Here is a 24,777-nt window from a genome sequence, read left to right as displayed (position 1 = left end):
CTTTTCAGCCAAAATGTTATAAGCAAGGGGGAGATGGGAAGATATATTCAAATTAAATTTAAAAAAAAAAAGAAAAAGAAAAAAAAAAAAACCACTTTTAGCCATGAATGCTACATCTGGCAAAGCTATCCTTCAAAAATAGGAGGAATAAAAGTATTTCCAGACAAATAAAAACTGAAAGAATTCATCAATGCTAGACCAGCTCTTCAAGAAATATGTAAAGAGTCCTATGTCTACAAATGGAAAGAAGATAATTATCCCCTTGAAAACATGTGAAGGTACTGAATTAAAAAAATAAAAATGCAAGCCTAGCTGCAGCAGTGGTAGACACTGCTGCTCAGCCAGATGAAGCCACGGGGGAGGCTTGAGTTTGATTTCCAGTCTATCCTGAAAGCAGGCATGGTGGCACATACCTGTAGTCCCAGTTGCTTGTGAAATTAGGTCAGGAGGACCACAAGTTTGTGGCCAGTATGGGCAGAATCATAAGACTCTAACTAAATTAGCTAGGTATGGTGGCAAGTTCCTATGGTCCCAGAGACTAGCGATGCTGAGGCAGGAGGATCATGATATAGTGAGACTCTGGTTAAAAAAAAAAAAAAATCAAAGACATAAAATAAAAGGAAAAAGAAAGAAAGAAAGAAAGAAAGAAAGAAAGAAAGAAAGAAAGAAAGAAAGAAAGAAAGAAAGAAAGAAAGAAAGAAAGAAGAAAGAAAGAAAGAGAGAAAGAAAGAAGATAGAAAGAAGAAAGATAGAAAGAAAGAAAGAAGAAAAAATTGTATAGCTCGCCATACAAGAGTAAATGTAGAACCATTACATAATAAAGACACTCTTAATATGTAGCGAAAAATAATGAGAGTGATTCAGCTGTGTCAATATTTAATGGAATATTGATTTCTATGTAGAAACTCTATTAACATGTTAAAATAGAAATTAAATATTTGAGAAACTTAATAAGGCCATCACTTTTCTTTCTCATGTATTTCTTGCTTGCAATTGTACTACTTGCCATCTGTTTTTTCTTTTTCTTTACTAGAAACTATCTTGACACTTTATAAAAAAAATAATGAATACTTATTTAAATATAATAAAATCTCACAGAAAAAATTGATAGCTCTATGAGAATAAAAAGATGTTGCTTGCTTGAAAATAAAATAGCCAGCCAGTGGTGTGGTGGTTAAGATGTCTGGATCCCTCTGCCATTTCCCACCCTCCTCCCACATTGTCGCTGGTATCTACAGTTGTTTCTTTTTGGAGAGGTTTTGCTATAGGGAGTGTGAGCTCACCAGAAAGACAGAGAGACAGAGAAACAGAAAGCAAGAAATCACCTCTTGGGGGGTGGCCACGTCGCAATCGCTTCTCCTCTGTTCTCCTCTTGGGATCTGGGGCACGCATGTACAGGTGCCTAGCGTGAGTTTAAGCCACTGGGCCCGGGGCTCAAACCGCGGTCAGCTTCATGGGAGTTCAGCGACATAGCCACTTCGCTAACTGCTGGTCCCTCTACAGTTTTTTTCTATTCTTATTTTCCCCTACATTTTGTTGATTCCCAAAATAACTTAAACAAAATACTTTCAATCAAAAGTTCAGCTGATATGTAACATCTGTGAGCACATGTCTGATTTTAGGTATGAAACTCCGTGAGTAGAATGAACATACTATAAAGTAGCGTCTAGTTGAGGTTATATATCTTACTACCATCCTTAAATAGGCATTATTACTATTACTTTTAATTTTTTTAATTTTAAGAAAAGTAGTTATAGTTTTAGTAATCCAAATCTTAATTTGCTTAAGACTTAAAGCTAGAAAGCAGGTTAGGATTCTGTTCAAATAGTAGGTACATAAACCTATGGACATTTCAAGAGAAGAAACAAACTCTGGGGGAAAAAAAACCAGCATAGTAGAAAATCAGAAATGTTTTAATCACAAGTCATAAAATTCTAATTCACCGGTTCAGTCTGATGTAATTAATCTCTCTTCTGTTGTGGTCACATCTTTCCGTATAAATTCTGGAAGATAACATTCTACTCCAGACTTTTCCCTACCATTAAGCTGGCCATTTCTGAACTCTCATTTCTTTGTGTCTGTATTTAGTTTTCCTGGCATAGCACTCTGTTCAGAACTTCTTGGAGAACTGGCCTGGTGCTGGTCAATTCTTACAGGTTTTATCTGAGAATGTTATTGTCTTTTCTTCCTGTATGAAGGATAATCTTGCTGGGTATAGTATCCTTGATTAAAATTGTTTTTCACTTAACACTTTGAATATATTTTCCTATTCTTTCCTTGATCACATTGTTTCTGATGAGAGGTCCACTGTTAGCCTGATGAAATATCTTTTGTAAGGAACTTGATGTTTCTTTCTTGCCAATTTTAGTATCTTGTCTTTGTGGTTTTGGTCATTCTGGCTATAATGTGTCTTGGAGATCTTCTAGGGTTGATTCTCTTTGGGATCCTGTGTATTTCTTGGGTCTGGATCTTTGAATGCCTCTCTAGGTTTGGAAAGTTTTCTTCAGGTATTTTACAGAATATATTATCAATGCCCTTATTAGTCTCCTCCCTTTCTGGGATACTGATTATCCAGATGTTTGGATGTTTAATGGTGTCCAGTATTTCTCGTATATTATTCTCATTTGGGGAGGTATTTTCTTAGTCTTCTTGATGGATTTTTCTTAAGCCAGCGATTCTACATTTGAGATTCAATCTTCTGTATGATCTACTCTGCATTTAATACTTTCAAGGGGAGGTTTTGATTTCCTGTATTATACCCTTCATCTATAACAGTTCCGTTTGATATGTTTTATGATGTGTATTTCTCTTTCAGATCGTGCAAGGACTTCCTCACCTCCTGGTCAGCTCTTTTCTTCTTCATCTTTGGGAATTAATCATCTTTCCTCTTGCATCTCTATTAGCTTTGTCACTAAGAATATTCTAAATTCTTATCAGACATTTTTGTGAGTTCTATTGTACTGTCTGTGGATGAAGAGGAGTTATTTTTTTCCCATTGGAGGAGAGGTATTTTCTTGGTTCCTCATATTTCTGGTGCCCCTGCAGTGATTTCTGGTCACCTGATGGGTTATATGTTTCTTTCTAATTTCTTGAAGTTCAACCTGAGTATGCAGAGATGTGCAGGAGGAGGTGATCCGCAACCTCTCTCTTGTTCCATTTTTCTCCCTTTTTGCATCAGATTTAGTGGAAATTGAAGAATATTCTGACCCTAATAGTATTCAGATATTTGGCTATGGTTCTCTTAAACCTGTCTAGGCACTCAGAGCATGGAGGCTGAGCAGCAAAGTGATGAAGGTAAAAGAAAAAGGAAACAAAAACAGAGAAAGAGGAACAAAAAGAAAAGATGATTTAAAAATTGGATCTTTTCTTTTCAAAAAAGCAAAAAATGAAAACTGTAGTGCACTTGCATGCTGTGCAAAGTAATTTTTCACAGCTCCAGTTGGGTAAGCATCTCGGAAGATCTGAGTTTCTACAGCTCCTAAATAGGGGGGGAGGGGAGGAGGAAGGCAAGAATTAGCAACATAAAGGAGAGGGAGGAGCCAAGAAAATACTTTGCCTTAAAAAATAAACAAATAAAAAATAAGATAATTTTTTTTAAGAATTTAAAGAGAGAGAGATAGAGAGAAGGATACAGAGACTCTACCTCTTTGTAGATTGGGACCTGGAAGGTGAAGTCTCAGGAGGAAATCTTTTGTAGTCAGTCTTATTACTGAAGGTAATTTTTCACAGCTCAAGTTCAGTAAGCATCTCAGAAGATCTAAACACACTTCTAACATACAGATGTTATCATTCTTTGGCCTTCCATGATGTTAACAAGCAAAATGCCTTGAGCATCTCACAGAAAGGTTACCATGACCTTTGCTCTTTACCAGTCCACTCTCACTTCAACAGGACCATTCCCACCTCCACAGCCATTGCCGTCAATGATCCCCCAGGTGTCATCTTGTGTTAGCATTCTTTGAAGAAATGTGTCAAAATTTGTATTTCACTTGTTTAAAATTTTTATTGAAATCTCTATTCTCATTTCTAGCTGTTCTGGACATGGTGAGTTTGATACTCATCTGGAAGAATTTTGCTCAACTTTAATTTTTCAAACAGAACTGGTAAAGAGAATGAAGGAGAAGGGATTGTGGTGGGGCCATGGCCCCAAAGAATGATTTCTCACTTTCCCTCTTTCTCTGTCTCTCTCCTCCTGTCTCTCTTCAGTGAGCACACTCACCCTATAGCATATTTAAAAAGAAAAAGAGAGAGAGAAATATAAAGTAGAGAGAAAAGCAGAGGAAGTATTAGTTATAATTTTAGTATGGTGATGAGAGAAGGCTTTGATGAAAGAGTTCTTTCATTTAAAAGTCTAAAGAAGTATTCGACTTCAGGCCCATCTTATTGCAGAGCCCAGCTGTTTACTGTAGTATTAAACCAGTAAATACATACTCAGAAATACATACTCATGACCTATTAATAGAGATTTCTCAAGAATATTGTGCATCTGTTTTCAGAACAATCTACTGCCCACACATTAGAGCATAGATCTTTAAACAGAATAAAACAAAACAAATGCAGAAAAGTCAATAGCACTGGATTTAGACTGAATTTAATTATAAGAGTTTCAAAGTCTGATTTTGAGTAACTAGCAGAACCATTCATACTACTTCCTCATAGCAGTGGTTGATAAGACATAGCTGGGCATAATCTGAAGTTGACAAGCCAAAATGTCAATGATGATTAAGCAAATACTGTTAACTAACAATAAAATTAGAGATAATACACTAGAAAGGATTATGCTATTAATACTTGTCATTTTGATTTAACATTTATTCTAAGGGAAAATTTATTTTATAAAGTCCAATATAAAATGGCATAAATGGATTTTTAAAATATTTTTATACCCTATAATAATTTAGTTGGTCATATGGGAATCCATTCTATTTCCATTAGTTTTTATATTAAGAGAAATGGATTAAATTAGTCTGACAAGAGATTTTTATCCTTGTGTGAAAAAAGCAGCTTTACAGGATCTAACATTGACATTTACAATAACTATAATTTAAATATATATATATTTTAAAATTATTTATATCTATATATAAATAAACATAAACAAAATATCAATAATGACCTGAAAGCACTGGAGAATGAAGGGAAACAGGCCAATTAGCAATAGAACTGAACATATTATATAGTTTTTAAAATTATTTTATTTAGCTTTATTTATTATTTATTTAATTTGACCAGAGCAGGACAGAGTGAGAGAGAAGAAAGTGAGAACGCAAGCCACCAGGTCTGGGACTCAAACTGTGATTGGTCATGTGGGATTCTAGCGTCCCTAACCACCATGCTACTTCCCTGCCCCCATATTTTATGGTTTTTAACCTAGGGGCAGGTCAAAGCAAACACATGGGGCATAAAAATCCTCATAGGAAGCCCATACACTTTCTGACCTACAGAACTGTTAGATAAAATTTTGGTATACTCTAGTCACTAGAAATTAGTTGGAAGTAGGCCCAGAAAGAGGCAAGCCAAAGAGAAAAACTGCAAATTTTATTGATAAACTCTGCATAATCTTGGACCAACCTCTAAACACCAAAGTGTGATTTTCCAAATACAAAATATATTAACTACCAAGACTGGGTTGTCACCCAAGAAACAGAGTTTCTAGTTTGAATCCAACCAATTGAATTACACGCTAAACAAAACAAAACAAATGAACAAATGAAACCGATGTATATTATATAATCTCGACTATATATACCCAATATTAGCATTCACGTGTCCGTGGTAAAATTTAACATTACTAGACAATTTTAAAAAACAGGAAAATGTTATCGATCTAAGATAAAAGGTAATTAAGTTGCCATAACTAGGATAATGCTGCTGTTGGCTATATCAGAAGTTATTTTGACATAGTTATTACTAGTTAATAGTCATAAAGGAAGGTATTCTCATAATAAATAAAAATATAAGAAAGTATCAGAAAGAAACCATTCTAAAGTTAAATAGAACATATCCAACAGAAAGCTGCAAAATAAGGATTTTTTTTAATGTTAATTTCTGCACTAGATTTATATATTTATAAAATTAAAATAGTGAAGGAAATAATTACTGAACTTAAGGAAATACCTATTTTTAAAAATCAAATCTAAAATAGAAGGACAAAAGAAGAAAAATAACATGGCTTCAGAGAACTTTAAGTCAAATATAAAATATTCTAACATTTGTATAGTTGTATTCTTAAAAAGATAAAAAACAGGTAAAAAGGAAGCCAAAATATTTTGAGAAATGACAGCCTAGTAAATGATATATTTTGTAAAAGACATGCATTTATGAATTCAAGAAGCTTAAGAAAGAGAAACGCAAAGTAATGTTGCACAGGCATATCAAAATCAAACAACTCGATCCAAAGATTAAGAGGAAATCTTGGAAGTATCCAGAGAAAAACAAAGCATTGCATAGAATAGAAAAATAAATTTATTGGTCACTATCTTTTCACCAGGAATGACGAACAGCAGAAAACAGTGGAACACTTTTAATTCAATGAAACACACATGCAGACACACACACACACACACAAATCAGAAATTGCCAGTGAAAATAAGAGTGATGATAATATAAAGAGAATTTTACATTAAAAAATTTAAGACTCATTTAGTACTAGCAGACCTTTACTAAGAAATACCAAAGGACATTTGTCAAAGTGAAGAGAGATTAAGCAGGATGGATAATCAGAACTTCAGAAATAAAGAAGAATAAAATGGGTAAATAGTTTGTAAATACGAAGGTTATTTTTCTCTTCATTTTAAAAATAAATAAATTTAAATAAAAACGAACACTATAATTTAGTGTTTATGATGAAATTAGATATAATATATAGGACAATTACAAAATTTTTTAAAGATGCTAAGTAAATGAAGTAAATAGTAGTTAGACACCTACTAATTTTTCCCAAAACAGAAAATGTAAGCAGGAATATAACTCTCTCTATACTTTTAACAGCTTCTCAAATCATGTTAGAAGAGTCACACATTCAATGATCAAGAAATTTTAAAATAGTAGAAGTTATTTTCATTTTAAGAAAAGGTTCCCTTTCTGCCCCCCACCCCAAGTATTTAACATGAAAGAATGTGCTACCGTACACATTAATTTCATACTTAGGTGAGGCAGCAATAACCCTCAATAATTTGACATTTCGTTTTAGAGTTGCTCAAACTATTTTCAATTTCACAAAATCATTATCCAGTATTGTCATGAAACAGAGACTAAATTCTAGGTTTCAAAGTTTTTTTTTTCTTTCCTTGATACCCATGGTAAGTCAAAGAAATACAAAGCAGGGCATTACACTAAACTTCTGGATCTGGTACTCTAAAAAGAGTGCACTCTAAGAAAAGTTACCTACTGTTTCCTGGCAGATTTTCAAGCCACCAGGTCCAGGACTCAAACTATGGTCAGCCATGTGGGAGTCCACGACATAACCGCTATGCCACCTGCTGGCCCCCATGGGTAATTTTTGTGCAACTTGTCATTTAATTACTAATGAATTTTAGTTTGTACATTTTGAGCATGTTTCCCCATTGTTAAAAACAGAGGGGATCATGTGTCACCAGCTACTCTGGCATGACTACCAGCAGATTGACCACACGTGCTTTTCTAAGCCTCTGCTTGTATATAACTTACTGACATCCTACTGGTCAAGCATGGCTCATGACCAAGAACAGAATCAAACTGGGAAGGACTACCAAAAGATCTTGGTGATAATCAGACCACTTACCAACAATCTTACTGCAATCAATTTACAATATCAGTATCTACGTTAGTGTCTAAAAAATAGGAGAGAAAGATCTTACACCAGAATAATAAATGAAAAGATAATGGCTGAAAAAATTTCAGAGTTAAAAAAGGGATATTTAAAAAGTGATTAAAAATGAATCTTTATCTCCAACAAGACTTTAAAATGTATACTAATCCTTCTGGATATATTATGATAAGGTAATAAAGATGAAAAGAGAGAATCTTAAAAACAGACAGGGAGAAAATAAGATTATTATCTTCAAAAGAATGACAGAAAAAACTGATATCTAGCTTCTTTGTGGAAATAGTACTAAACAAAAATAACTACTACTGTACAAATCTGTTTTAATGGGGCTAAATAAAGTTAAAATTCCCTGAAGTCCATTCACTGACCCATAGATAGTAAAAATAGACTTACTATATCTATATCAATATTTTAATAGAAATAAAAGGTATACTTTATAATAAAAGGTCAATCAAACTAAAATATATAATTTAATTTTTACCATATGTGTACCTATTACCTAGATTAAAATACAAAATGAAAATATTGTCAAGACTAAAAAAAATATTGACAAGACTAAAAAAATTATCAAATTTTAAATCTAGTAAAATTTAGTAAACCTATTTTAATAGTAAACAGAAGCAGAGAGATTAAAAAGTAAGCATACAGAAGATTTGAGGGCCAGTTAGTTGGCATAGTGGTTAAGGCAGCTAGGTCTCACCTGGCTAAATGCATGGTTCAAGTCTTTGCAACTTGAAAAGCACACCGAGGGCTGGTGAGTACATGCCCAAAGTCCTGAGAGGAGAATCGTAGAGAGGAGAAGGCAGCATGGTGATCTTTTTCTTGGGGCTGCTTTCTCTTCCTCCCGCTCTGTCTGTCTCTCTCTGGCAAGCACATATGCCCTACAGCATACTAAAAAAATTTTTAAAAACAGAGTTGCAGATTTGTTCTGACTTACAAATAAAGTGCTCCACCTAATAATTATAGAGTATTTGCTTTTTTCAAATCACCACGAAATATTTGATAAAATTCATTATCTGTTAGTAATAAAGCCTCAATGTAGCATAGGGTGCAAATAATGCAATGAATTAACATAGATTCCTGAATCATAGTAGAAATAATCTGGAAATCAATGAAAACAAATCATGTTAAAAAAATTCATGTATTTGGAAATTAAGAAACATTATCTAAATAGAACAATATGCTTTGTAAAATAAATTCCAATACACATTTAAAATACTTTAAACTGAATATGAACAAAAATATAATATTATATATCTTAACATGTAAAAAATGAAACAACAGCTGTGCATATAGAAAAAGTTCAGTTTTAAATTAGTTTATTAGTTAAAAAGAAGGGCAAATTACAATGTTCTAAAAATCTTTATCAAGAAGTTCTAGTAATAAGGTAAATGCCCAAGTAGAAGAAAATAAAGAGGAGAAAATAATGACATAGGAAAATAAAACAATATAGTGAATCAACAAACCAAATGCTAATACTAATACATTTGGTAAATTTCTTTTAATATTGATTAAAAGGAAAAGAGAGAGATCTCAAATAGTTGGGATTGGAAGAGTTTCATCATTAATACCACAGATATTAAAAATATAATACGAAGTTATCACTATAAACTTCAAAACAACAAAAAATGAAAATTTAGATAATAATGAGAAATTCCTAGAAAAACATAAATTACCAAGACTGAAAAGAATTTGCCAGTGAATTCTGCCAAACACATTAGGGAGAAACAACAATGAACACATACAAATTCTTCCAGAGAATAGAACTACATGAAATACTTTCCAGACCATTTCATAAGGTCAGCATAACCTAACAGTAACTGACATCCAAAGAATTTTTTAAAAAGTAAAACTAGAGGGACCAGCAGTTAGCGTAATGGCTGTGTCGCTGGACTCCCATTTAGTCCACCGTGGTTCGAGTCCTGGACCAGGTGGCTTAAAACTCACACTGGGCACATGCGCGTGCGTACCCAAGATCCGGAGAAGAGAATGGAAGAGAAGGGATTGTGGCATAACCATCCCCTCTGGGGGGTGATTTCTTGCCTTCTGTCTCTCTGTCTCTTTCCATCTGGCAAGCACACGAGCCCTATAGCAAAAACTGCTCCAAACAACAACAAAAAGTAAAACTACAGAATAATTCAATTAAAAATTTTGAGGTGTTATATCCTTAAATATTAGCAAAATAAATTTAGCAAAATAGAGAGAGGATATGGTATTGTGACCACATTGGGTTTATTCTAAGACTGGACATAGCCCACTATCACAATAGAATAAATCATTAAAATTGTAATACCCCACTAGATAGTTTATTCCAGGCATGCACAGTTTCTTTAATATTTTTAAATCAATAGATATAAACTACCATATTAACAGCTTAAGAAAAAAAATCACATGAACATATTAGCTGATACACAAAAAGCATTTGACAAATTTCAAGAACCAAAAATGATAAAAATTTTCAGAAAAAATAGGAAAGGATACTTCCTCAGTTTGATAAAGAACACTCATAAAGATCTACAGCTATTAATATGCTTAATGGTGAAAGACCGAATGCTCCCCTGGGCGGCGGGACCAGGCAGAGCTGTCCACCTGTACTACTGTTATATGACATGGAGCTAAAAGTTGTATCCAGTGTATAAAGAAAGCAATAGGAATTAAAAACACTAAGAACACAGAAGAAATGAAACACTATCTGTTTTCAATGACGTTGTCTATGTAGAAAATCAAGTGTTTTACAGGAAAAAAAAATCTTGAAATAATATGTGACTTTGGAAACATTATTGGATACAGGAAAAACATGCAAAATTTAATTTACTTCTATATAATAGCAATGAACACACTGACACCCAAATTAAAAATACAATAGCATTTATAATTGCTTGAAAATGCAATAAATAGGAATCAGCCAGTGGCCTGATAGCAAGGGGCCCGAATTTCACGTGACCGATCATAGGTCCAATTCTCATATCAAGCAGCATAAAAACAAACTAAGCACATGTGCATTTGAAAATGCTGAAAAAGAGGGAGAATTAAAAAAGGAATTGCAGCATAATCAAGCCCCACAAGAGGTGATTTCTCATTTTCTCTCTCTCTCTCTCTTACTATCTTTTTTCAACAAATGCATGTGTCCTCTGGCAAATTAAATAAAAAAAGAAGTAAATTTAATAAAACATATATAGAATCTGCATATTAAAACTTAGAAAACACTGAAGAAAATATCAAAGAAGATTTAAATTAGTGGAGAGTCATTTCATTCATGTGTGAGAAGAATCTACATAGCAAAGATGTTCGATTCTTTCCAAATTAATACTATAGGTTGTATGAATTTCCTATAAATATCCCAGGATAATTTTTGTAGATATATGTAAAACTATACTAAAATTTATATGGAAGGCAAAGAAACTAAAAAAGTTTCTTTTTAAATTAGAAAAAGAAAATGAGGATTGATTTACCTGATCAAAGAGTTTTATATAGCTACAGAAAAAGCCGAAGTGCAGTATTGAGAGAAAGGTAAGCACTTAACTCTATGGAATATCATGGAGAACCCAGAAATGAACCCATGTAAGTATGCCCAGTGGATATTTGACCAAGTTGAAAAAGCAAAATGGAGGAAGTAGATCTTTTTCAACAAATGGTGCTGGAGCAATTGGATATTCATAGGCTAAACAAACAAACAAATCAACAAACCTGCTTATTTATATAAAAATTAACTTAAAATAAACTACTGACCCATGTAAAATACAAAACTTTGTAAAATTTGATAACAAACATAAGAGGAAGTCTTCAGGATCCAGGTGTAAGCAAAATATTCTCACAACAAAAGCACAACCTATGAAAGGGAAAACTGAATTTCTGTACAATTAAAGGCTTTTGTTCCGTGACTCTGTTAAAGGATGAAAAGGCAAACTATAAATGGGCAAAAATAGTTGCAACCCACAGACTCAACAGAAGACAAGTACCTAAAAAATCATATATGTAGAAATGTAATAGGGCCTAGTGAAGGTTTTCTTCAATGAGCAATGAGGACTGTGAATAATCACTTGAAATACTATTTAACTTCGTTAGCCATAAGAAGATACAAACTGAAACTATCTTACCTAGCTATCAGAATGACTGAAATAGAAAAATAATGACAATATAAATACTAGTCAGAATGCAGAAAACTAAATCTTTCAAATGTTGATTTAGGAACATAAAACAGTACAGCCATTCCAGAAAATTCTCAGTTTTTAAAAAACTAAACACACAACCTCCATACAACCCAGCAACTACACACTATTTACTATAAAGAAATAATTTTTTTTATTTGCACAAAACCAGTATACAAATGTTTATAGCACCTGCATTCATCATATCCCCAAATTGGAATTAATCAGTTTGTTTATTTAAAAAAAAGTCAGTTTCTAATGATTATATATATATATGATTAAATTACATTTACATAGTATTCTTGGATTGCCAAAATTACATATACAGCAAAAAGATGAGAAATGGCAGAGGTAGGGTCAGCATTTGGTGTAGCGATTAAGGCTCTGGACTCCACACATGGCAGATCACAGTTTACTGGAATTCATGGAGGAGATCTTAAAGCAAACTTTGTTACTAGCACTCACATTATGTATATCACCAACTCTTAACACAGCTTCAACCTTCAGGAAATTGACAAAAAAAAAAAAAAAAAGTTGTAAAGACAGGGAAGCCAACTATAAAAAATGAAATGTAACATTGGAAATAAAGATACAGGATGGTTTGTCATGTCTTCATACTAATGTAGTGAATCTTTTCATTTTGGCACAGTTGTCTGATTGTAAATCAATCAATCCATGATTAAAGAAATAGTCTCTTTGAGTACTGTGTAGAGAACAATTCTCTGTTGGCAAAGTGAATTTCTTTCAGAGTGTAGAGGGGCCAATGCAAGTATATTTTAAACAAGTGTTTTCTGTTAGATCTGACACACATACACACACACACACACATGATAGTGTAAACTGCTCAAATTAGCTAGATATCTTAATATATTTTTAAAATTTTATTTATTAATATTTTTCAAATTTTGCTTTAAGGTATGTCCACTTTCTAGAGAGAAAGAGACAGAGAGAACATGAGAAATCACCCCCCCAGGAAGATGGTCTTGCCGTAATCTCTTCTCAGGATTTTGGACACACAACGTGTCTGGATCATTTTTCAATGTGCTGGGTCTGATACTCAGAACCATGCAGTTGTCCTTATGGGATCCAGCCACCTTACCTTCTTCATCACTTGCCGGACTGATACCTTAATTTTAGAGGTCATAACAAAACTCTTCCCATCACATCATCACATTAAATGAGTTAAATGCTTAGTGAAACTCTATTCAGGGAGCCTCAGTTTATTTTCAACACTTGAGGTCTTTCACTAACTCTGCCTAATGTCTATCTATCATTGTTTTCCAAGAGCAGTTGAAACAAAATCTGAACTCCACATTGTCACTTTTTTTTTTTTCAGTTTTGCCATAGGTTACATGCACATGCCAGAGAGAAATAGAGAAGGGGAAAGTGAGAAACAACCCTGAGAAGAGAGGACCACAACATAGTCCCGTCTCTTCTAATCTGCTCTTGGGATTTTAGGCATTCATGTACACATGCCCATTGTGAGTTTCAAGCCACCAAGTCCAGAACTCGAACAGAAGTCAGCAGTGTGGGATTTCAGCACCTTAGCCACCAAAGTACCTACTGGTCCACATCATGTCACCTTTAAGGCATTGTTCTTTCTGTCTTCCATTTTCTGTTTCTCCTTTTTTCCTTTCTTACTTCTCTCCCCATTCCCCACCTCTTTTTTCCCCTTCTTTGCTTTTATGATGTGAGAGCTTATTTGATATTTCTGTGTGGAGACATTGTCATTTTAAATGGGTTTCCTGATTATTGCCTAATTATTCCCTACAAACACTAATATAAATGTGAAATTATTCCATGTATTATTTAATTTCACTCCTTCAGCAAATATTTATGGAGTTCCTACTATGTTTAAAACACTGAACATAGGCTCAGTCTGCTCCTTGGGCCCCAACTGTCTGCCAGGAGACTGGTTGTGGTCTCAGGAGGCTTCTCCTTGTGAGCCTCATCCCCCACCCCCAGGACTAGCATTTGGAACTCAGAGCACATCAGATATGTTGCACATGGCCTGCTTCTTGGACCCACGGAGAGATTTTGGTTTTGATCTCAGCAGGCCTCTCCCCCTGAGTGCCGCCCTACCCTCTATGTTTGCCTTCAGAACTAGGGACCCTCAGTGACCTGAGCCTCTTCACTAAGTCATACTTCTATAACTCATTTTCAACTCATGAGAAGCTGAAAGTTTGGTAAGAAGCCAACCACCTAAAAGTATCTTTATACATTTATAAATTTTATCTGCTCTGATCTAGAAGGCACAGCCCTCTAATAGGGTCACACCTGGGATCTAAGGATCATATTCCCTCCTCTGATACTACCAAATAGTCCTAAATAAATAGGAAGAAGTGAAATCAGCATAGAGTCAGAAGAAACATGAGAAAATAACTCTCCCCAAAGGAAATAAAATGTCCCTCCCTAACAATAGACATGAAAGAATTCACAGAAATGTCAAAAAAAGAGCTCTAAACATTCATTGTGACAAAATTCAATGACATGCAAGAGAGAACAGACAATGAGTTCCAGGAAATGAAAAGATCATTCCAGGACATGAAGAAAGAATTCCATAGAGATAGACGCCTTAAAAGGAATCAAACAGAACTCCTGGAAATAACCAATACAAGAAATTAAAATTCCCCTGTAAAACACTAACAGCAGACTAAACCATCAAAATTAATTTTAATATAAACAAGAAAGAAAAGTGGAGATAATGTACAGGAAATTGTAGACACTATTAAATACCCAAATATCTATAAAATGGGTATTCCAGAAGATGAAGAAATTGGTAAAGATATGGAAAATCTCTTTCATGAAATACTACCTGAGACTTTCCAAGTCTACAGAAACAAAGAGAAATTCATGCCCAAGAAATAATAAGAATTCCAAAGAGAACAACATAAAAATATTCTCTCCCCACCTCCAGGACATCATAGCCAGGAAAATATAAAAGATAAAGACAAGATTCTAAAAACTGCAGGAGAGAGAGAGAGAGAGATCTCAAGTTACTTATAAAGGTTATCCTATTAAGGTAACACCAGACCTCTCTACTGAATCAATGCAGGCCAGAAAGGATGGGAAGACATACTCAAAACATTAACTGAAAGACAATTTTAACCAAGAATACTATATCTGGCAAGATTATCCTTTAAAGGGGAAAAAAAAATGATATCATTTCAGATAAATAGAAAAAGAAAGAATTCACCAACTCTGGACAAGCTCTTCAAGAAGTACTGAAGGGAGTACTATATCAGGAAAACTAAAGAGAAAAAACAGAAATAAGAAAACAACAGAAAAAAAATCAAGAAAATGGCTAACAAAATGACAGGAGTTAGTCTGCAAATATTAATAATAACATTGAACATTAATGGATTAAATTCTCCACTAAAAAGACACAGACTGGCTGAATGGATAAAACAAAACAAAATAAAAACAGGAGCCCTCTATATGTTGTTTGCAAGAAAAACACTTCACTGATAAAGACATGTGTAGACTGAAAGTGAAGGGCTGAAAAAAATATTTGGTGCACATGAGAGTCAAAAAAAAAAAAAATTATGTACCCAACAACTGAAGCACCAAATAAATGAAGAAAGGGACTAATAGAGCTAAAGGAAGAGATAAACTGCAACACAATAATTGTTGGGGGTCTCAACACCACACTGCCCCCTCTGGACAGATCATCTCGACATAAAATAAACAAAGAGACAAAACATTTAAATGATACCATAAATCAAATGGACTTGATAGACATCTCTAGAACATTTCATCCAACAACCAAAAAATGTTCGTTTTTTTTATCCCTATGTGGCATGTTTTCAAAAATTGACCACATGACAGGGCATAAAGCAATCCTTTACAAATTCAAAGATACAAAACCCATATCAAGCATCTTTTCTGACCATGATGGACTCAAGCTTGAAATCAACTACAGAAAGAACCTTGTAAGATACAACAACACACGAAAACTAAACAACCTACTCCTGAATGACTTCACAACCACTGAAGAAATTAATACTGAAATAAAAGATTCATCAAAACTAGCAATGATAGGACCAGCAGTTAGTGTAATGGCTATGTCGCTGGGCTCCCACATAGTTGACTGCAGTTTGCGTCCCAGACCCGGTGGCTTAAACTCACGCCGGGCACGTGTGCGTGCATGCCCAAGATCCAGAGAGGAGAATGGAGGAGAAGGGATTGTGGCGTGGCCATCCCCCCTGGAGAGTGCACACACCCTATAGCAAAAAACTCTCAAAAAAACAAACAAACAAACAAAAACTAGCAATGATGAACAAATGGGACACAGCAAAAGTAATCATACAAGGGAAGTTCATGGTAATTAGTGCACACAAGAAAAAAATAAGAAAGAAAGAAGACAAATAGCCTAATGACACATCTCAGGGAACTGGAAAAACAATAAAAAGAAATATACCTGTAGAAAAGAAACAACAAAGATGAATGCAGAAATAAATGAAATAGAAATTAAAAGAACGATACAGAAAAGAAATGAAACAAAAATATGGTTCTCTGAGGAAAAAAAATGCAATATAATTAGCTAGATTAATCAAGAACAGAGAAAAGAAGCAGATGAATCAAATCAGCAATGAAACTGGTGATATTACAACAGACATAACAGAAATAGAAAAGATCAAGAGAGAATATTATGAGTGATTATATACCAAAAAACAAGAAAACCTAGATGAGATTGACAAATTTCCAGACACATATAATTTATCAAGATTGAATCAAAAAGAAATAGAAAGCTTGAATAGACAAATAACAAGTGATGAGATCGAATCAGTAGTAAATAGTCTCCCAATAAAGAAAAGTCCAGGTCCCTATGGATTCACTTCTCTTTTTTTTATTATTATCATCATAATCTTCTTTATATTACATTGGATTACATATAACTTTACAGTGTATTACATTGCTTTTTCAAAAGGGAATGACATGCATGTCAGTCAGTACAAAGACATTAATCTCCCTGCTTCAACATTCCCTATGGATTCACTTCTGAATTCTACAATACTTTTAAAGAATGGCTAACCTTGATTCTCCTCACTGTTTCTAAAAAGTCAAAAGTAAAAAAAAAAAAAAAAGCTCTGAAATTTATTACATGAATCATCCATCACCCGGATCCCCAAAATAGACAAGGATATAGAAAAAAAAAAAGAAAATTGGGACCAGCAGTTAGTGTAATGGCTATGTCGCTGGACTCCCATGTAGTCGACTGTGGATCAAGTCCTGTACCCGGTGACTTAAACTCATGCCAGGCATGTGTGCGTGCGTGCCCAGGATCCGAGAGGAGAATGGAGGAGAAGGGATTGTGGTGTGGCCATCCCCCCTGGGGGGTGATTTCTCGCTTTCTGTCTCTCTGTCTCTCTCTGTCTGTCTGGTGAGCACACGCACCCTATAGAAAACACCTCTCAAAAAAAAAAAAAAAAAGAAAAGAAAACTACAAATCTACGAATGAATATCCCTGATGAATACAGACAGTAAAATTCTCCACAAAATACTTACAAATCATATTCAACAACACATTAAAAACATTATACTCCATGATCAGGTAGGCTTTATTCCAGGGATGCCAGGGTGGTTCAACATATGCAAAACAATAAATGTAATGACATTACATCAACAGAAGAAAAGATAAAAACTATATGATCATATTAATTGATGAAAAATTGATAAAATATAACATCCCTTCATGATTAAGACTCAGCAAAACTGGCATAGAAGGGATATCTCTCAACACAATAAGAGCTATATGTGACAAACCCATAGCTAACATCATGCTGAATGGGAAAAAGCTGAAAATGTTTCCACTAAAAGTTGGAATGAAACAATTCCTTTAGAACATAGTATTGGAAGTCTTAGGCAATGCAATTAGACAAGGGAGTAAAATAAAAGGTATTCAAGTAGGAAATGAAGAAGTAAAATTCTTATCTATTTACAGTAATATGATTATATACATAGAAATCCAAAAGATTACATGAGAAAAAAAAATTCCTGAAAGTACAAAGTGGTAGGGTCACACCTGGGATCTAAGGATCATATTCCCTCCTCTGATACTACCAAATAGTCCTAAATAAATAGGAAGAAGTGAATACTGCATAGATAATCACAAATCAGCATAGAGGCAGAAGAAACATGAGAAAATAACTCTCCCCAAAGGAAATAAAATGGTAGGATACAAAATTAACACACAAAAATCTATAGCATTTCTATACACTAACAATGAACAAACTGAGAGAAAACTGAAGAAAGCAATCTCATTTATAATAACCACAAAAAAATATAAGATAACAAGGAAGTAACCTATCCAAAGAAATGAAAGACCTTGGGACCAGTCGTTGAGGTAATGGCTATGTCGCTGGACTCCCAGGTAGTAGACTGCGGTTTGAGTCCAGGATTCAGTGGCTTAAACTCATGCTGAGCACATGTGTGTGCGTGCCCAAGATCCCGAGAGGAGAATGGAGGAGAAGGGGTTGTGGCGTGGCCACCTTCCCTGAAGAGGGTGATTTCTCACTTTCTGTCTCTCTGTCTCTCTCTGTCTTTCTGGCAAGCACACACATCCTATAGCAAAAACCTCTTCAAAAAAAAGAAAAAGAAAATGAAAAAGAAATTAAAGACCTCTACAAAGAAAACTATGAGTAACTTTGAAAAGAAATTGAAAATGATACAAAAGAGTGGCAAAAAAATCCCATGTTCCTACATTGGAAGAATTAATATATTCAAAATATAAGTTCTACCCAAATTAATTTATAAATTCAATGCAATTCTGATCAAACTACCAGAGATGTTCATCACAGAAATATAAAAACAATCATAAAATTTGTCTGGAATCATTAAAAAACCCATATTGCCAAAATAACTGTGCAAACACAATTAAGTAGGAGACATCTCACTTATTGACCCCAAATATTATATATTACAAAGTTGTGATTACAAAACAGCATGGTATGGGCACAGAAATAAGTAAGTAGACCAATGGAATAGAATTTAGAACCCAAAAACAACCCCAAAAAATACGAACAACTGATGTTTGACCAAGGGCACAAAACAATCCAGTGGGGAAAAGAGTACCTCTTCAGCAAATAGTGCTGGAAAAACTAATTATCTACCCACAGAAAAATGAAAGAGGACACTTATCTCTCTCCATTCACAAAACTTAACTCAAAATGTATCAAGGATCTAAACATAAAACCCAAAACTATTGGGGTCAGCAGATGGTATAATGGTTACATCCCTGGACTCCCAAATAGTCAACCACAGTTTGAGTCCTGGACTCAAACTGTTTGCGTGCCCAAAATCCCAAGAGGAGACTGGAGGAGATGGTATTGTGGCATGGCCGTCCCTTATGGGTGGTGGTGGTGGGGGAGGAATGATTTCTCGCTTTCTGTCTCTCTGTCCAGTGAGCACATGCACTGTATAGCAAAAAAACCTCTCATAAACAAATAAACAAACAAACAAACCTAAAAGTACAAAACTTCTGGTGAAACTCTTCAAGACATTAGAATAGACAAAGACTTCTTTAAAAAGACCCCAAAAGCACAAGCAATAATCCCAAAAATAGATACGTGGTACTACATTAGGCTAAAAAATCTTCTGTGTAACAGAAGAAGCAATAATTAGAGTGAGCAGACAACCCTCAGAGTGGGAGAATATATCTGCAAACTATGCATTAGATAAGGCAAACTATGCCTCAGGTAAAAGACTAATTACCAGAATATTCAGCAAACTCAAGCATATTACCCACAAAATATATCAATCCAATTAAAAGTTGGACAAAGGAAGTGAACAGACAACTCTCCAAGAAGACAAATAAACTTTGGCTTATTACCTGTTGATGATGACATGTATAGTATTCTCAACTGAATTGGTCTGAGAAGTATTTCATGATGGGTAAAGTCTTTTTACAAGCAAAATGAGAAATAGTGATTGACTGTTTAAAAAAAATAATTAGAATAATAATAACGATGATTGGGAAAAACATAGAAAAGATATTGAATGATGAAGGGGGGAGATTAATGTCTCTGTATTGACTGATATGCATGGCATTTCCTTTTTTTTTTTTGGAGAGGTTTTCGCTATAGGGCGCATGCGCTCGCCAGACAGACAGAGAGAGACATAGAGACAGAAAGCGAGAAATCACCCCCCAGGGGGGATGGTCACGCCGCAATCCCTTCTCCTCCATTCTCCTCTCGGGATCTTGGGCACGCACGCACACGCGCCTGGCGTGAGTTTTAAGCCACCGGGTCCGGGACCGCGAACCGCGGATAACTACGTGGGAGTCCAGCGACATAGCCATTACGCTAACTGCTGGTTCCCGAATGGCATTTCCTTTTGAAAAAGCAATCCAATGTAATATAAACAAGATTATGATGATAAAAAATAAATTAAAAAAACACATATGAAAACATGTTTAACATCTCCTATCCTAAGGAAATACCAATAAAAATCACAATGAGATTCTACTTAACCCCAGTCAGAAAGTTTAAAATTAAAAAACAAATATAATAAAGAACGTTAAGTACTGGCATGGCTGTGGTGAGTGGAAAGAGAACATTTCCACACTGTCGGTGTGAAAGTAAATTAGTACAACCACTGTGGAGAATGATACGGAGTTTCCTCAGAAACCTACAAATAGAAGTAGCATATGTCCCAGAAATTCCATTCTTAGATTATCGGTTCAGAGGATATGAAAACCCTCAGTTAGAAACACACTTGCACCTCCATGTTTATTGCAGCATTATTTACAGTTTCTAGGAGATGGAATCAATGCAAATGTCTTAAAACAGATGAGTAGTTGAAAAAAATGTGGCACATGTACTCTATGGAATAGTACTGAGTCATAAAAAACAATGAGACCCTGACATTTGTTACAATGTGGACAAATAGCCAAGATTCAATGCTAAATAAAGTAATCCAGATGATGAAAGACAGGCACTATATTCCCCACTCAACATATGCCAAATGTCTGCACTCTATAGCAGAAACTGGAAGACTAGAAAGTATAAGACCATGGAGGGCAACCATAGACACTAGAGACAGTATGGGAACGGTTACAGGGGGTGTTCAATAGGGGGTGGGAGAGAGAGAATCAGGGAAAAATCAAATAAATAACATTTAGTAGACACAAAAATGAAAAGTTATGGGAACCAACAGTTAGTGTAACGGCTATGTCGCTGGACTCCCACGTAGTCAACCGTGGTTCGTGTCCCGGACCCGGTGGCTTAAAACTCACGCTGGGTGCATGTGCATGCGTGCCCAAGATCCCGAGAGGAGAATGGAGGAGAAGGGATTGAGGCATGACCATCCCCCCTGGGGGGTGATTTCTCGCTTTCTGTCTCTATGTCTCTCTCTGTCTGTCTGGCGAGCGCACGTGCCGTATAGCAAAAACCTCTCCCCAAAAAAAGAAAAAAAAATGAACAGTTATGTGCTGATGATAATGTATATGGTAATGTCTTTGACTTGACTATATTCATGCTGGGAAAAACATGTGGTACACTGTCAAGATATACAGTGATTAAATATAAATTTTTTAAAAATAACACTCGAAATACAGAAAACAATGTCTATATTTTCATGCAGTGTTTATTTTCTAGGAGAAGAAAGATAATATATAAGTAAATTGGAAAATGCTACCATTCGTTTTAGACAATAGTGCTTTTTTATCATTATGATGTAAAAAATAATCAAGTATTTTCACATATCACCATAAAATAGAGTCTGAAAATGTTTGACAACTTTTTTCACTACTCTAAGAAAAATGTAAGCACCATGATGGTTAAGAACCAGCATTGGTATTTTCTTTACTACATCAGAAGTATGTTACATGACACATAATACCCATTTACTGTATGTTTGTTAAATTACCTAAATAAATAGTGATAAAAATAACCAGTGAAATGTGAAAACTGGGTTATCACTTCCTAAAACCAAAAGCCTTGAAAATACCCAAAATCATTCCTGGAAATCCACAACATTTTGCCAAAACCATTTCATTTGTAAGGGAATTATTTTGATAGATCAGTGATTATTATTTAATATAATCAAGGATAGGAATTTTTTTTTTGAGAGAGAGATAAATTTTTGCTATAGGATGTGTGCACTCGCTGGAGAGATTGAAAGTGAGACATCACAGAAAGTGAGAAATCTTCCCATGGCTGGTGTGAGTTTTAAGCCACTGGGTCCAGGAGTTGAACTGTGGTCAACTACGTGGGAGTACAGCAATGTACCCATTATGCCATCTGCTGGTCCCTCAAGGGTAGTTTTCTAAGAAAGTAACCTGGATTCAGATTTTAGTATTATAGTTGCAGAGTCTGGTACATAACACCAAGGCATGCTGGATAAAGACATGTGATAATTTTTTTGTCTAATTTGTATTTGGCAAAATATACGTTCTTTCTTCTGGGTTTTGAAAAATAAAGTTAGTCTATCCCTTTGAGAAGATCTGCAGCCATCTGCAGTGTGGGGGCCAGCAGATGGATGGCTGTTATGTTGCTGGACTCGCCCATGGCCGACCACAGTTTGTGTCCCAGACCTGGTGACTTGAAACTCACACCAGACACATGTGCATGACCCAGATCCCAGAAGGAGAGTGGAGAAGAAGAAATGGCAGTGTGTCCATCTCTTCTGGGGGTAGGGATTTCTCACTTTTCCTCTCACTCTCTCTCTATCTCCCTGGAGAGCGCACATTCCCTAAGGCAAAAACCTTTTAAAAATTATATATATATATATATATATATTGTAGTGTGTCACTGTAAATAGAATATCAGATATCAAGATATCAGTACTGTTACATGGGTGTATGTATAGATAGATAGATAGATAGATAGATACAGGGTATACAAATCTGGACAGAGATAGAAATTACATAAAAAGAGAGAAAGGGAAACCCATAAATGTAGCATATACAATACAGAAAATTATGATCAATGAGTTTTAAAGCAGCACCTTTGATGTGTTTTGATAAATCTTTTCTTTCCTTTCCCTTATATTCTCTAGAATTTTGTCTTTACTCTCTGTTCTATTCTATGCTCCTACTGCAAGTGAAATATTTTAACAGTGATGTCTACTTACCAGATATGTAATTCTGTAGTAAATGCAGAGGCAGGGTAGAAAAGTGCCGAATATGAGGGCTGGCAGGTATCATGGTGGTTAAGGACGCTGGACTCCACATGGTTGACCATAGTTCGAGTCCTGGACCAGGTGGCTTGCTTTCTCTCTCTTGCTCTGTTCCTCTCTGGTCAAATTTAAAATAAATAAATAAATAGATAAATAGATAATATTAAATAAAATCATTTTTTTTAAAAAAAGTAAAGTACCAAATAGAAACAGTCTTTGCCTATTGGCATTTGGTACACCTATGCTTCAGCACTAACAGCTCTGGTGGAACCACTTTTAAATATATGCATTCAAACTACTTATGAATATATTCTTATATATTAAATTACATCACAATATTTGCCTAAGCTTCAGTAGAACTTTCAGAATTAGAGAGATAAAAGTACAGAATTGTCAGCACTTTTATTTATTTATAAATTTATTTATTTTTACAATGTACTTGTGGGTGCATATCATGATAAGAAAAGTGAATAGAGAGACATGGGAGAGTGTTCTGGCAAAATGTTCATAAAATTTGATTTAGGTTCTCCATATTAAACATGGACACATTCATGGAAATTAAAAGAATAAATGCAACATTTCGATCACCACGGTAAGTAGAATATGGGTGAAAAAGTATTCATAGAACAGAAATATTTTGTATTGAAGGGAATGAGGACTAAAGCTGACCCATGAGATCACTATGGGAAGAGATTCTGGGTGGTCCCCCTCCACCATGTGCTACCTCAAATTCAAAGTCTCTCCTCTAACCAGAAGGAAAGAAGCACTCTTGGGATGTTTGCTTGCTTGTTTGTTTTACAGTCAAGGCTGGACCTTTATATGCTTAATCAGTAACTCTTTCGTGACGGGCCATGCAGGCAACACAAGCTGGTAAGGATGCTGCCTCCCATTCTAAGGCAAGGCCTGGACTGGGAAGAAGCTGAGGCAAGGCCCGGTTTATGAGCCCTCCCTTGTGTCCTTGAACTGGCCGGTATTCAATTTCTCTGCCATGAGTTTTACTGTTATTACAGTACCCTGCAAGGGTAAAACATCACCCCCAACAATTGCAATAAAGCCAATTAGTGCTCTTGTAGGAATGTGGTTCCCTAAGACTGACAGGAGGACCAGGAAGTTTAAGACTCCCCCACCTGTCTGTTTTTGAGCCAAAATTAACATATAGATTAAGTTAGTATAAACCAAATTAGCATTAGAAGCGTATGTAGACTAAGTTAGTTTAAGGTTAGTTTTATGTAGATACCCTTATTAAAGCTACAGGCCTAAGTTAACTCATGCTAGGCAAAGTCAGCACATTCACCACATAACAGAGACTCAGAGATAAAACAAAAGAACTCACTAATTGACAGACTCAGCAAATAAAATACAAGAACCCATGAGTTTATAAAAGGAAAAAGCCTGACTAGGACAAGAGGATAAACAAACTTGAAGGCTCCAGAGAAAGATTAAGCATCTTAGCTGGGAGCTCTTATCTAAAGTAACAGGTAGCTGTCAACTACAAAGAGTTTCTCATCTATGTGCTGTTGACCATGAAAAACTGCTAATAAAACATCCTGTGCTGTCTCCTGAGCTACAAGATCATATTCCTTTCCCATATAAGATCATAGACTCACCCTCTATTGTTGTAATGTATAGATAGTCCATATATTAACTGTGTCTTTACTTAGCAAGACAAGATTTCCATCTAGGTCGTTGTAACCAGCAACGTTA

At 35.0% G+C, this 24,777-nt stretch overlaps 1 pseudogene; it reads right to left on the bottom strand.

Moving 5' to 3' along the window:
• The window catches only part of LOC102479088 (cytoskeleton-associated protein 2-like), a 50,821-nt pseudogene that overhangs the window by 7,034 nt on the left and 19,010 nt on the right, over positions 1 to 24,777 (bottom strand).

Source organism: Tupaia chinensis, unplaced genomic scaffold (genome assembly GCF_000334495.1).
Source record: "Tupaia chinensis unplaced genomic scaffold, TupChi_1.0 Scaffold000066_1, whole genome shotgun sequence".
NCBI lineage: Eukaryota > Metazoa > Chordata > Mammalia > Scandentia > Tupaiidae > Tupaia > Tupaia belangeri.
Note: the sequence above shows the minus strand (reverse complement) of the source record. Positions and strands in the feature narration are given on the sequence as shown.